The following is a 13,154-nucleotide window of genomic DNA, read 5'->3' on the forward strand; positions in this document are numbered from 1 at the left end:
GCTTCACACTGTCATTAAGCCAGCACTTCTCAATTCCAGTCCTCAGGCCCCCCTGCTCTGCATGTTTTAGATGCACCTCTATTCCAGAGCAGCTGATTCAAATGATTGCATGACCATCAAGTGCTGCAGAAGCCTGTTAATCACCCAAAGATTCAGTCCAGGTCTGTGGCAGAAGGGAAACACCTAAAACATGCAGGGCAGGGAGGCATGAGGACCGGAACTGAGAAACACTGCATTAAGCCCACATACACACACTACCTCACTCGGACCCATGGCTTTGCATGGAATACGAAATGCAGCCCTTCTGTTGCATGCAGCCTCCTGATTTGGTTGATGCCAAGCGGTTTTGCCTGTGGATGTAACCAATGTGTAGAAATCCTTAAATAGGCACACACACAGAGGGTTGAATTAATGGAGGGTGTTTTATTTCATCCATCCATTTTCTAACACCCTGTCCCCTAGTGGGGTCAGGCAACACAGTCTCACTCCTGACTCGTCATATATTGACGCATGGGCAGGTTCCCTTAGCGCAGTGTTTTTCAAGTCCAGTCCTTAGGCCTCCCTGCCCTGCATGTTTTAGGTGTTTCCCTTCTGCCACACACCTGGATTGAATATGTGGGTGATTAACAGGCTTCTGCAGTACTTGGTAATGCAATCATTTGAATCAGCTGCTCTGGAATAGAGGCACATCTAAAACATGCAGAGCAGGGGGGCCTGAGGACTGGACTTGAGAAGTGCTGGCGTTAGCGTCACATGTTGACGCGTCAGGTAACCCCTTCGCGTCAATAATTGACGAGAAGGGTTCTCTCTCTGAATGCTCAACGACTGGGTTGGAAACTGCCTCATACTTTCTCCCTCCTCTTTGTTGATTTGATCAAATCACGACTTTTCCTGAATTCACGCAGCATTTAAACCAGAGTGTTATAAACAATGTTTCCCCTCATGCCGGAGCAGACTTTAAAGCTTAGAAAAGTCAGGATGCTCACTATTAGTAGGCTAAATGACAGTGGAGAATTTTCACCTTTAAACCGAATTCAGAGGTTGTGTAATTTTCTGAATTGTGATGTGAATTCCACTTTCACATCCTACTCTTATGTTTTCCACACTTAAGAAACCCAGAGACTCCAGTCGGTAGTGAGGTGTGTGTGGTAGGAGTTATAGATGGGTTGTACGTGGGATTACATCATTGGTCAGTTCTGATGCCTTTATTGTGTTTGAGGTAAAAAGTCCGGCCAGAGTCCCCATGCAGGATTATGTTCACATTTGACGTCATGATTTATAGTGAGAGTGGGAAGCAGGTGGACTGACAGAATGAGGGATGCTAAGTGGATGTAAACTTTATCACCTTGAATTCCTCATCAGAGGAATGCCAGGCAGGAAGAGCTACTGAGGGTGGATGAGTTCAAGGGTACAAGAGAGCTAATTAGGGTCAGCCAGAGAAAATTAAAATGATTCTTATTTCAAAAAGTAAGCATTGAATACTGAGCCTTTAATATTTTTTCTGAATATCTCTCAGAGATACGGTTGCATTATACTCAACTTGCAACATCTGAGCAAATGTCTGGTTGCTTTTCTCACTCAGTCTTCCATCCTGCTCTGAGATGCATCCAGCACAGACTCCTCTCTTTCTTTTCACATGGAGCTTCTTCTCTCCTGTCTAATAATAGTCACTAAGTGGGGGTGGTGGGATCCAGGGTGTACCTGGAGTATTGCCAGTGATGCGAACGTGTTCTTTTTTGTTTTGTTGTTTTTTTTCCACCAAAGCATTTTTAGTTTCCAGCTAAACATGCTTCAGATTTTTGTGAAAAATTATTTAATGAATGCCACTGACACAATCTCTAACACATTATTATATAGGAATGAGGAAAAAGTGAAAATGTTTCAAACTTTTTGATGTGATTATTTCATTGTTTTGGGGCACAATAATTACATTTGATACAGCTGATTCTGATAAATCGTTTTTATTGATGAACACACACATACTTTACAGTGATGTATTCATGAACATATTAACAATTCCATAATTCAATGTGCATTTGCTATTTCAAGATATGAATTAAAAAACGTAACGTAAAAGCAGTGGGTCCACTTTGTACAGTAAAACCGTTGAAACTAGTCCAAGCAGCAGGTTTTCTCCACTGCCACTTTCAAGATGGCGGTGATGTAAGCAGGACCCAGAGTATACGTATTCATGCCTATTGTCCAATCAGTGATTTCTCAGGTCTCCTACTGGGACATACCTTTTCCATTTTTGTTAATGTTGCTGTGTTTTCATTAATGTTGTTGTGTTTTTGTTAATGTTGTAGTGCTTTGCATCTCAGGGCCACCGTATTCATCTTTAAAAAAAAAAAAAAACAAGACCATAAACACATTGTGACTGTGACCACATGGCTCAAACACCTTCAATGAAAAGTATGTCTTCCTCTCTGCCTGACAGGGTTTAGTGGAACAACATTGCCCTCTTGTGGATTTCTGTAAATTAGTAATACAGGGAAAAAAACATCTGCTCAGAGCACATTGTTGTTTATACCTCCACAATCCCTTTCCTTTAACCTTGTTTCTCTTCATCTGTTGACTCTTTTGAAACAGTTACCTGTCAGCTGACTGCTTCTTAACTGAAAAAGGTCATAACTCTTGGATTATAGGTAGTCAAAGGCTAGTTGAGTCTCCTTCAATACCAGCTTATTCAGATTATCTCTGCTAGACTTGCTTCAGGGTAATACTTGAAAGCTTATAGAATATCCGGAGCCGTTATACAGTTGGCTTTTGGGCTCAGGGTCAATAGGTCAAGTGGTAGCACTAACACTCAGTGCTGTCTGCCATTACTAACATGAAAAGAAAATCTACAATGAAAGTAATATCCTGACAAGCCAGGATATTTCCATGGTTGACAAGATGGCGCCGGTGTTTGAGGCTTGCCGTCTGACGCTCCTCTGTTTTGTCTTTGTCTGCTTTCCACTTTTAATTTATTTCAAGTGTAAACTCTGATTGTGTTTGATCGCCAAACGTTGCTGGACATTGGAGCCTCGACTGGAAATATGTTATCGAGGACTTATACTACACACAAATCCTCGACCCTGCTGTTGGGCATTCCGGCTCACCTGTGTCGTTTCTGGACTCTACCTCTCCGACGGAAGAGAGCTCATCGTCGTGGAAAGCGCAGCGGTCAGCTAGTACGATTAAAAGCTGCTTTGCGGTGCAGTTTCTCAGCCTCGTTCAGGATGTGCGGGCTGGTGCTGCGCCTTTCCTGCCCATTTTGTGTATTGGATCCTGTGGATGCCTGTCAGTGGAGGCCAACATGGAGTATTCCTGTCCCATAGTCCCTGCGCTAATCGGCCCTGTAGACGCAGGGTGAATCCTAGCAACCTGCGGCCTCTTTGCCGGGAGTCCGGATGCCAGCAGGTGTTGTAGACCCACTGATTTCTGCCAGGATCGGCTTGGTTAATGCCAGGTCGCTGGCAAATAAAACTTTCGTCATTAGGGATTTCTTTTCCTCTCAAGGATTAGATGTTTTATTCATAACAGAGTCATGGACAAGTGGGTTGGGTGATTCCATCATTTTTAATGAACTTGTACCACAGAACTGCGGCTATTTTAATTCTCCAAGGATGTCGGGCTCCGGTGGAGGAATAGTGACTGTTTTTAAAAGTTGTTTTACTTGTAAACAGTTGCCTCTACCCTCGTTTAGTAGCTTTGAGCTTAGCCTATTTGAACTCGGCAGCTCTTACACTGTGTTGTGTGCGGTGGTCTATCGGCCACCTAAGTACAAAAAAAACTTTATAAATGATTTTTCTGATTTATTGGCTGATATCATGCTGAGGTATGACAGTTCTTATTGTTGGTGATTTTAATATTCATGTCTGTTGTCCTACTTCACCTATGGCTCAGTCATTTCTTAATGTCACTGATTCTTTTAATTTGGTGCAGTCTGTGATTTCTTGTTGTACCTTCTTCCTCTTGGCTCTATTTTTAGAAAATATGGGATTGCTTGTCATTGTTATGCAGATGACACATAGATATCTTTACCACTAAAGAATGCAGACTCCACCTCTTTTGGTCTCTGATTTTATGTCTGGAAGATTTGAAGGCCTGGGTGGCCCTAAATTTCTTAACTTCATGAAGATAAGACAGAGGTAGTGATTTTTGGCAAATTCACTTTAGATTCACTGAACAATCTTGGCTCTTTGGCCCAGTATGTCAAGCTGGTTATTACAAATTTAGGGGTCAAGATGGATGCTGTTCTTAAACTGGAAGCACAAATTAAACCCGTTGTAAAATCCAGCTTTTTCCACTTAAGGCAGCTAGCAAAAGTAAAACCTATTCTCTCCAGACAGGACTTTGAAACAGTGATCCATGCATTTGTGACCACACGGCTAGATTACTGTAATGCACTTTGCATAGGAGTCAGAGATTTATATATTTTCCAGCTTCAGAGGGTACAAAATGCTGCTGCACGTCTTTTAACAGGAACACAAAAATTTTACCATATTTCCCTTATTTAAGCTTTCTTACACTGGTTACCAGTACATTTTAGGATTCATTTTAAAATCCTTTTATTTGTTTTTAAAGCTCTTAATGGCCTGTCAAAATATGCATGTCCTTTCTATATTCCCCAAATATTGTCCTTTGGGTATGAAACAATACCAGTAGTTCAGAGAACTATTTTCCCCAAATATTATCTTCTTGATGTAAAACTCATACCAGTAGCTCCTTCCTAACTCTATTTGGCAGAGTTAGCAGAGGATGCATATTTGTGCTGGTTTCTGCAGCAAAATTTTTTGTTTGTGCTGCTTTGGATTTGAAGACATTAATGAAAGGTTAAAGGTCAACCAGAGTTAGAAGACTTAACTAAGAGTTTCCATGAAGTAGAAGACATTCTGGACAATCTGAGGAAAAAAAGTGAGATTGTAACAAAGCAACTTTAAAGACTTACATTAAAACTGACTTCACACCAGCAGTTCAACGAACTCTTTATTGCCGTCAAGAAGAAGAGGTGGAAGTGACATACGCTTTGATATCCCAATAGAGACAGAAACAGAGTTAGAAGACTTAACTAAGAGTTTCCATGAAGTAGAAGACATTCTGGACAATCTGAGTATTATGTGTGATGATCCTAGTGTAACTAGAGAACTTCAAGCTTTACATTGGAGACTGACTCACACTGATTTCAAATTTGACCAGATGAAAGCAGAACTTATTGTAGCCAGGCAGGTCAGGCACAGTATACAGCAGTTGGAATACCAGGTGAAAAACCTACAAGAGGTGCAGAAATTCAAGGACATGACAGAATTGAAGACATTACCTAGCAAGCAGCAAAGTAAATGGGATTTCTTAAAAGGTGTTGCTGCAGGCATTGGAACATACTCAGCCATAGGTCTTGTAATTATGAGTGGGGTATATTTATTGACAGCCTAAGCTAAATGGATCTTTTCAATTGAAGAGATCTGGGAGAACATGAATCAAGACATTGAGGCCCCAATGGAGGTAGGTTTTTACTAATTTGGAGCTAAACACAGTGCATTTATCATGGGGTTTGTGTGTGAATGTGTCCTTTCTAATGGCATCAAAGATTTTGGTTTGTGTTGCTTTGAAGATATTAATGAATGGTTAAAGGTCAAAAGGTCAACCATTTAGGTTTGTTAAGTTTGTTTCCATGACGCCAAGACGTGACCAGCTATATTTTCTTTGAACTGCCAGAGGTGCTGTAGAGTAATTTAATAAATCATTTTGAGTGCCATCTGCATTTATTTTTGTAATATCTTGTTTCATAAATAAAAAAACGACAAAAACGGACGTTAGAATAAAACAGAGTAGAAAATAATTTTTATTAAATTCATTTTAAATATTTCTTGTCAAAAAACCACAGTACGAATAGTATTTGTAAATTGGACACAGTTTGTCCAGTGCTCTGCTGTGTGATTGATAGACCAGCAGAGGAGCTAATTGCGCTGTTTCTATATTGACCACCAATTTCCAGTAAACGCCATCTAAATTGTTGGGAGATTGTGTCATAAACGCGGCACAAGTGTTTATGACAGGACGAATTGACAAAACTGTCACATATATAATATCCAGAAAATATCACTCCTGAAAAGCAATTCATATTTTCATTGATAACTGTGTAACCTAGTGTTTAAAAACATAAGTAAAAAAAAAATAAAGCTAAAAAATAAGTTAATAAATATGTTCCTAAATGTAGATCAAAAGTGCTAAAAATCTTAAAAACTGTGAAATATGCCTTTAGTGATTGCTTCTATTGACGGATTAAGCAGCCAATGGCTGGCGCGGTCTGATTTCGCATCAGCCAATAGGTTTGATTGTCCCGCCCCTTTCAACTGCTGTGCTGAGATTTTGCTCAGAACGTGTCAGACAGGTTTGAGAGCTAACAGTCGACGGTTGTTTCCGTAAAGAGCTTGTAGGAAATTAATGAATCTGGAAATCGATAAGAAAAACAATATTAATATAAATTCCCAAAATATATAATTCAAAATACTAAATTCGTTTTTGATTGATCTCGGAGGGTTTCCCTCGTGAACAACTGAAGCCCTGAAAAAAGCCGTTGATAGCGTCAGAGCATCAGCGAGTCATCGCAGGCGCTCTGCAGTTGGCTAAGTAAATTTGGTGGAAATTGGCTAAAATACCTATTAAATGATCAAATTTAATACAAATAAAATGGTGTTGTAAGATTTTGTATTGTTATTGTTGTGTATGTTGTATTTGTTCTATGTAATTGCATTTATTTTAAGATTGGAATGTATAATATATATATATATATTTTTTTACCACATATAAGCTAATCTCTTTAGTTTTACTAATATGTTGGTAAAATTGTATTCTGTTAAGTTGAATGTTGAGCAACATGAAAAAAAAAAAGAAAAACTTGAGAAATGATGAAAGATAGCTTAAGCTTTATTGATGCTGGCGTCTTGTGTGCCAAGATGCTTTACTTTGGCCTTGTTCTAGGTCAGGTTTTTTTGCTTGTATGATACACTTTTGGCCTGGAGAGCCAGAGATTCCAAGACCCTCTTCTCCTGAACTTGGATGGCGAGCCCCAGCCCAGAGGACCAGGCACACGGGTAGATAGTGACCCAACTGGTCACCAGCCGAGAGACTTTGGCTGATCAGTTGATGCATTGGAGACTGGATTATTCAACTAATTTATTTATTTATTTTTAAAAGTGCGCAATATTTGTTTTTTTTAAATGTGCATCCACAAATGTTCATTATATTAAATTTTGCTCTGTGTTTATAGACACTGTGTACTCTGTTGTTGCCCTCGAATTTAGAATTTTCTGATCAGGCCCAACTTGGTATAAATGAATTAACCTTTCTTGTGGGTTGCATGTTACAACTGGTATAAATGTTTTCTGTTTATATCATTGTTCCCTGGTTTCACAATGTGAAAAAGTAAACATAAATTGTTGTGTTCTCATCAAAAGTGTAACAACGACTAAACACCGAGGTAAACCGCAGCAAATTGATGAGAGAGAGACGTGGAGTAAGATTGAGCATTTACTGTTGACTTCCACGTATCATACGCTGGTTGAAAACTGTAAACAGAACGAACACACAAACAATACAAACTTAGTTACTTGTCTGAAGAAGTTTACAATACATACATACATACACTCTGCAGTTATATGTAATCCACTATGGATGGCTAAACAAGAATATCCGCCGCCATAACTACACATTAGCATCTTCAAAAAATAATATCTGATACATCTTACACAACATGTATGTTATCAGAAAATAACACTTACAGCATTGCTTCGACTTAATTTCTTGCGGATGGCACAGGATTAAATGCTGAAGACACAACACATTCAGCCATGCTTGCTGCAGCTCACGGAGAAAATGGAAATTATTAAACAGGAAGTCCGTGGCAGACAACACAGTAATTCTTCAAAATAAAAGCCTTCGAACTTATTGCGATTACAAATAACTTACAATGCCATTAATACAATATCCATAAAATATTAAAGAAAAAATGCTGTCAAAGCAGCACATAATTTTTTTTCATTCAAACTTGATAAGTTTGCAATTCTACTACTTCACAACCGAGATTCACTCAACAGTTTAATTTCCAGAGATCTCAGAGAAGATGAGTGAAAACTTTGCCTCTCCAATGGAGGTAGAGAGACAGTTGGACAACTTAACTGAAATTATCCATGGAGTAGAAGACGTTCTCGAGAATTTGAGTATTATGTGCGATGATACCAGTGTAACTAGAGAACTTCAAGCTTTACGTCGGAGATTGACTCACGCTGAATACAAATTTGACCAGATGAAAACAGAACTTATTGTAGCCAGGCAGGTCAAGCACAGGTATATTTATTGACAGCCTAAGCTAAATGGATCTTTTCAATTGAAGAGATCTCAGAGAAGATGAGTGAAAACTTTGCGTCTCCAATGGAGGTAGAGAGACAGTTGGACAACCACCGAGGATGCGTTCTGATGCGGTGCGCACGTCTCCAGCCTGCCACACGTAATTTTTTTTGTTAGCCGTTTGTTTGGTTGATGTTGTTTTTTCGTTGTGATTTTTGACCTGGTGGGACTGGTTGTCCTGTTTTCGATTTTACCTTTTCAGTAGTTTCTTTTTTTCTTGTAGTCCGGTACTAGCAGGGGCTTCGACGGACCTGTATAGGGTTGGCCCCCTGCTGTATCGTTTTGTTCTTTTTGATCGGCTCATCAGGTCCAACTTTCTGTCTACTTTGGGATTTTTGTTTTATTTTATTTTTGGGACACGGGGAAACTAAGGATTATTCTCTCCTGTCCTTCACAGAAAATCAAAAGAAGTTCGTCTAAAAGAAAAGCTCCAGAGAATTGTGAAAATAAAAATACGTTTGAATCCTCATTTTTGTCTTCGTGTCCTCAAATATGTTGTGCCCTTTGTGGACGTAACAAAGCTTTACATCGGAGACTTGACTCACGCTGATTTCAAATTTGACCAGATGAAAGCAGAACTTATTGTAGCAAGCAACCCGTTCTCACTCCCAACTTGTCATATATTGACGCATGGGACGTCCTTCGTCGTCACATATTGACACGCGGGGTACCCCTTTGGCGTCAATATGCGACATGACGGGTTTTACCTTATGCCTTCCCGTAATTTTTGCCCTAAACTTAAACAGTTTGTGGGGTTTTGAAGTGTCGGCTGTGTCTGCGAGGACCCTTCACGTGAATAATCCATGTAAAACATGCGACCTTCCAAAATCGTCAACATTTTACGGTGAACGAACCTGCCCAAGTCATCAAGTATTGACACGAAGGGGGTACCCTTCGCTTCAATATGTGACGCATGGTCAGACGGCGTCCCAACTCGTCAATATATGACGAGTCGGGTGTGAGAATGTGTTGTAGCCAGGCAGGTCCGGCACAGTATACAACAGTTGGAATACCAAGTGAAAAACCTACAAGAAGAGGTGCAGAAATTCAAGGACATGACAGAATTAAAGACATTACCTAGTAAGCATCAAAGTAAATGGGATTTCTTAAAAGGTGTTGCTGTAGACATTGGAACATACTCAGCCATAGGTTTTGTAATTATGAGTGGGGTATATTTATTGACAGCCTAAGCTAAATGGATCTTTTCAATTGAAGAGATCTGGGAGAACATGAATCAAGACATTGAGGCCCCAATGGAGGTAGGTTTTTACTAATTTGGAACTAAACAGTGCATTTATCATGGGGTTTGTGCGTGAATGTGTCCTTTCTATGTGCATCAAAGATTTTGGTTTGTGTTGCTTTGAAGATATTAATGAAAGGTTAAAGGACAAAGGGTCAACCACCCCTCCCACTTAAAATGATTGTGGCACAAACGTAGCTGAGTTGATTGACACCTATTTTGTTTGATTTTATAAAAATCAAAAAAATCTGCTATCTCCATAGTGTGCCATCCACTTCGAGAGCCGCCACCCAGGGACCGATTCCCGCCGTCCATCATATTCTTGTTCTTTCAATAAACTATCTTTAATTGATTATTCGTTCTCCTGTAATGTTCTGCATGTGCATATTATTAACACTACTACTAATAATTATTAATATAAACTACCGTAGTTAAATCTTTTTTCCATCATCCATGTCTAGTCTGCACAAAATCTTTTTATACTTTGGGAGGAAGCCGGAGCACCCGGAGAGAACCCATTAATACACATGGAAAACATGCAAAGCCCATGTATAACGAACCAGGCCGGGATTCAAACCCAAGACTTTATTTGCTGCAAGGCAACAGTGCAATCACAAAGCAGAGGTTGAGCTCCAGAGAACAAAGGAGATGATGGCTGATTTCAGGAGGAACAAGATTAAATCAAACCCAATTTCCGTCAAATCTCCCAAGATCCAAATATCTTTGGGATCAGGGAAATTGTTTCCTGGGACAGATTTCCCTTCATGGTTCCAGTCTTCTAAAGCTGCTTTTGTTAAAGCAGATGTTGAGTTTTTAGATGGGAGAAGAAGTGATGGTTGTTGATCTGGACAACAGACTGGACCAAGACAAAACCAGAAGGACTGTGTCCAATGTAGCTTGTTGCCTCACATTGTGGGGCAACAAGATTTTTTTCTAGGACGCCTGTAGGAATGTTTCCCCGTTTCTGCAGGACGTCTTTTGTCTTTATTACATTGGTCACAGCCAGGTAAAATCGGGGTTCGGACCTTGGGAGATCTCAGGTACAGCTCTCTGACGGCGTGCGTCATGCCTTTAGAGGCTGCTTTCTCCAGAGCAGAGGTTGAGTCCAAAGAAGCTTTGGACTCAACCTCTGGAGTTTGGTTCTTTTCCCTGCTAACTTCCCCAGTCGGGCAAGTTTCTTCTTTGGAAAAATCCGGTGTCATTTGCTTCCTATTAAAAAGATAAACATCATATTCCATGCTGTCCTTAAAATCACTGATATCAAATTCGACACCAGGAAATATTCTCTTCACAACTTTCCTTACTCCCGTTGTAATTAAATATCCGGCTCCAAAAGTGAGCGGAAAAAACGCTGTCGCTGCCAAGAGTTTGTCCATTGTTACAATTCTTGTAAAATGCCGTGCTAAACGTTCAAGAGATGCTAGTGTACTACCTGATGCTTTGAGAAGGAAGCATTCATAATCTCAGATGTTCTTTGAAGTTGTCATAGCAACAATGACCTCACTGTAGTCTTGCTTCTGATTGTTGCTATGGAAACGGTCAGGTCAGTTCTACAGGACTCAGACTATTAACCCTTTGCAACTGAGTCACTTAAATCATTGGAGGTGAATTATTAATCATGACGGATGATGAAAGTTTATATTTCAGGAGGCTAGAGATTAAAACGGGGATTTAATAGTCAAATATTAAGTTTAGATTGACAATGTTATATTAAAAACATTAATTTAAGTAGGTTTTTATCATTATATCAGGCTTAAATTTTTTTATCATTCTTGACTTAAAATATCTTGAAGGTAAAATTAAATGTTTTTGTTATTTGGGTTTTATAACCCAATTTCTAGGTAGAAGCTGTTGGGTCAGAGGTTGGGTTAGTTTGACCAAATATTAGGAGGTTGGACTGCCTAATGGTTTCTGATCTCGTTGTCTCTCTTCCGGTTCCCTCTGCAGGGACCTGCTGCAGCTCTTCAAAGACAAAAGCAGAGTTCCTTCGTAACTTTGTACACCATTCTTTTTTTCCTTCTCTCCTTTTTTTTAGCGTGTAACCCCTTGTTTCCCTGTGGTCTTTTCTCCACAGTGGGGCGCTGTTGAGCAGCTTCCTGACCGCATGTCAACGCAGCGCTTCCCCTCAGAGAGCCGTGGAGCTGGTCCAGCTGTCTGCCGCTTTCGGTCTCCCAACAACCCCGGAGCTAGCGAAGAGGACACTGGCTGAGTTTGAGCTGAACGACGAGCAAAGGTGACTCGCTTAATTAGCTGGCGAATCAATTTTACTAAATCGTTCTGTTCTTCTGGGGAGTTAGAAAAATATACGAGGCACTGTGCAAAAGTTTTAAACCGCCACACCGGTGAGCAGAATGCTAATGAAAACACTTCCTCTGTAGACTGTGAAGGACTATCTGGTGGCCTGGCCATGAATTATTAGCAGACACTACTTGGAACTGACTTGGAACATTTAGAGTCCTGACAGCAGCATCTGAATAAATTAGAGAGGTACATTACAGGCCCCGTCTGACTGCAGAGGAGGAGTGTGGAGGTGGGATGATTATGGTTTGGGCCGGTGCAGCATCTGACTGAGAGCTTTGAACATCAAAAAGAATCTTCTTGAAAATCTTAAGAGACTAAAATTGATGGATTAAGAAAAATCCAGCATATCTCCTATAAAAAAAAAAAAATGCTATGCTAGCTTGAAGAGCAAAGCAGCTTGATAAATCTGACTATCAAGCAAGATGAGTGTGCCAAATAACTTATTCAAATTTATTTTATAATAATAATTGACTACTAGGGCCATTAATAATGAAACATAAAATAATTAAAATAGTCATAAAATTATGGGAATAAAGTTGTAGTAGGACTTTATTCTATAATTCTACAAATTTATTGTTATATTATTTCGACTTTATTCTCATAATGACTGTGTTGTCATATTATAATTTTATTCTAGAAAGACTTATAATATTGTGACTTTACTTTTGTACCTTTATTTATTTTTAATTTTTTTTTTACATGGCCCTAATACTCCATTTAAAAAAAACGGATTAGGTTTTATGATTTTTTTTTATTTCCTTAGTTTTTATTATTTTAGCAGTTTTTTAAAGTAATTTTTTTCCAGTTTATGAGGTTCTCATTAGCGCCCCCTGATGGTCTCCCAGGGGTCATTGGGCCTCCCACTTAGAAAAACTCTGGTTAGAGAAACCAATCTGTTTCATTTATCTGTTGTTTTTTTTTACTCTGAAGAAAATCAAACTAACTTTCTATATGAGGCTCACTGGGTAGTTTGCCACCTTATCTAATTATTAATCACCATTTATTTACTAATCAGTGGCAGAAATTAGTAATATAAAACGGATGCGCTTTCTTTGCCTTTAATGCAATTTGTTTTTTGTTTGAAAAGAAAACCATGAACCCTCTGTTATTAGAGCTGACCTCTTCCTGTACACATTAACTCAGTGTTTCCCTCCTTCTCTTCCAGATCCATTGTGTCTGAATTCGAAGCTGCACCAGAGAAAGAAGACTAAATAAAAAGTGCAAC

At 39.4% G+C, this 13,154-nt stretch overlaps 1 long non-coding RNA gene across 1 annotated transcript; it reads left to right on the top strand.

Moving 5' to 3' along the window:
- Positions 1-11,704: 11,704 nt before the first annotated feature.
- LOC122836796 lies at positions 11,705-13,154 on the top strand. The gene is made up of 2 exons (XR_006371609.1): positions 11,705-11,861; positions 13,095-13,154. It is a non-coding gene; the product is annotated as an uncharacterized LOC122836796 (long non-coding RNA).

The sequence above is a fragment of the Gambusia affinis genome, linkage group LG09 (genome assembly GCF_019740435.1).
Source record: "Gambusia affinis linkage group LG09, SWU_Gaff_1.0, whole genome shotgun sequence".
Taxonomy (NCBI): domain Eukaryota; kingdom Metazoa; phylum Chordata; class Actinopteri; order Cyprinodontiformes; family Poeciliidae; genus Gambusia; species Gambusia affinis.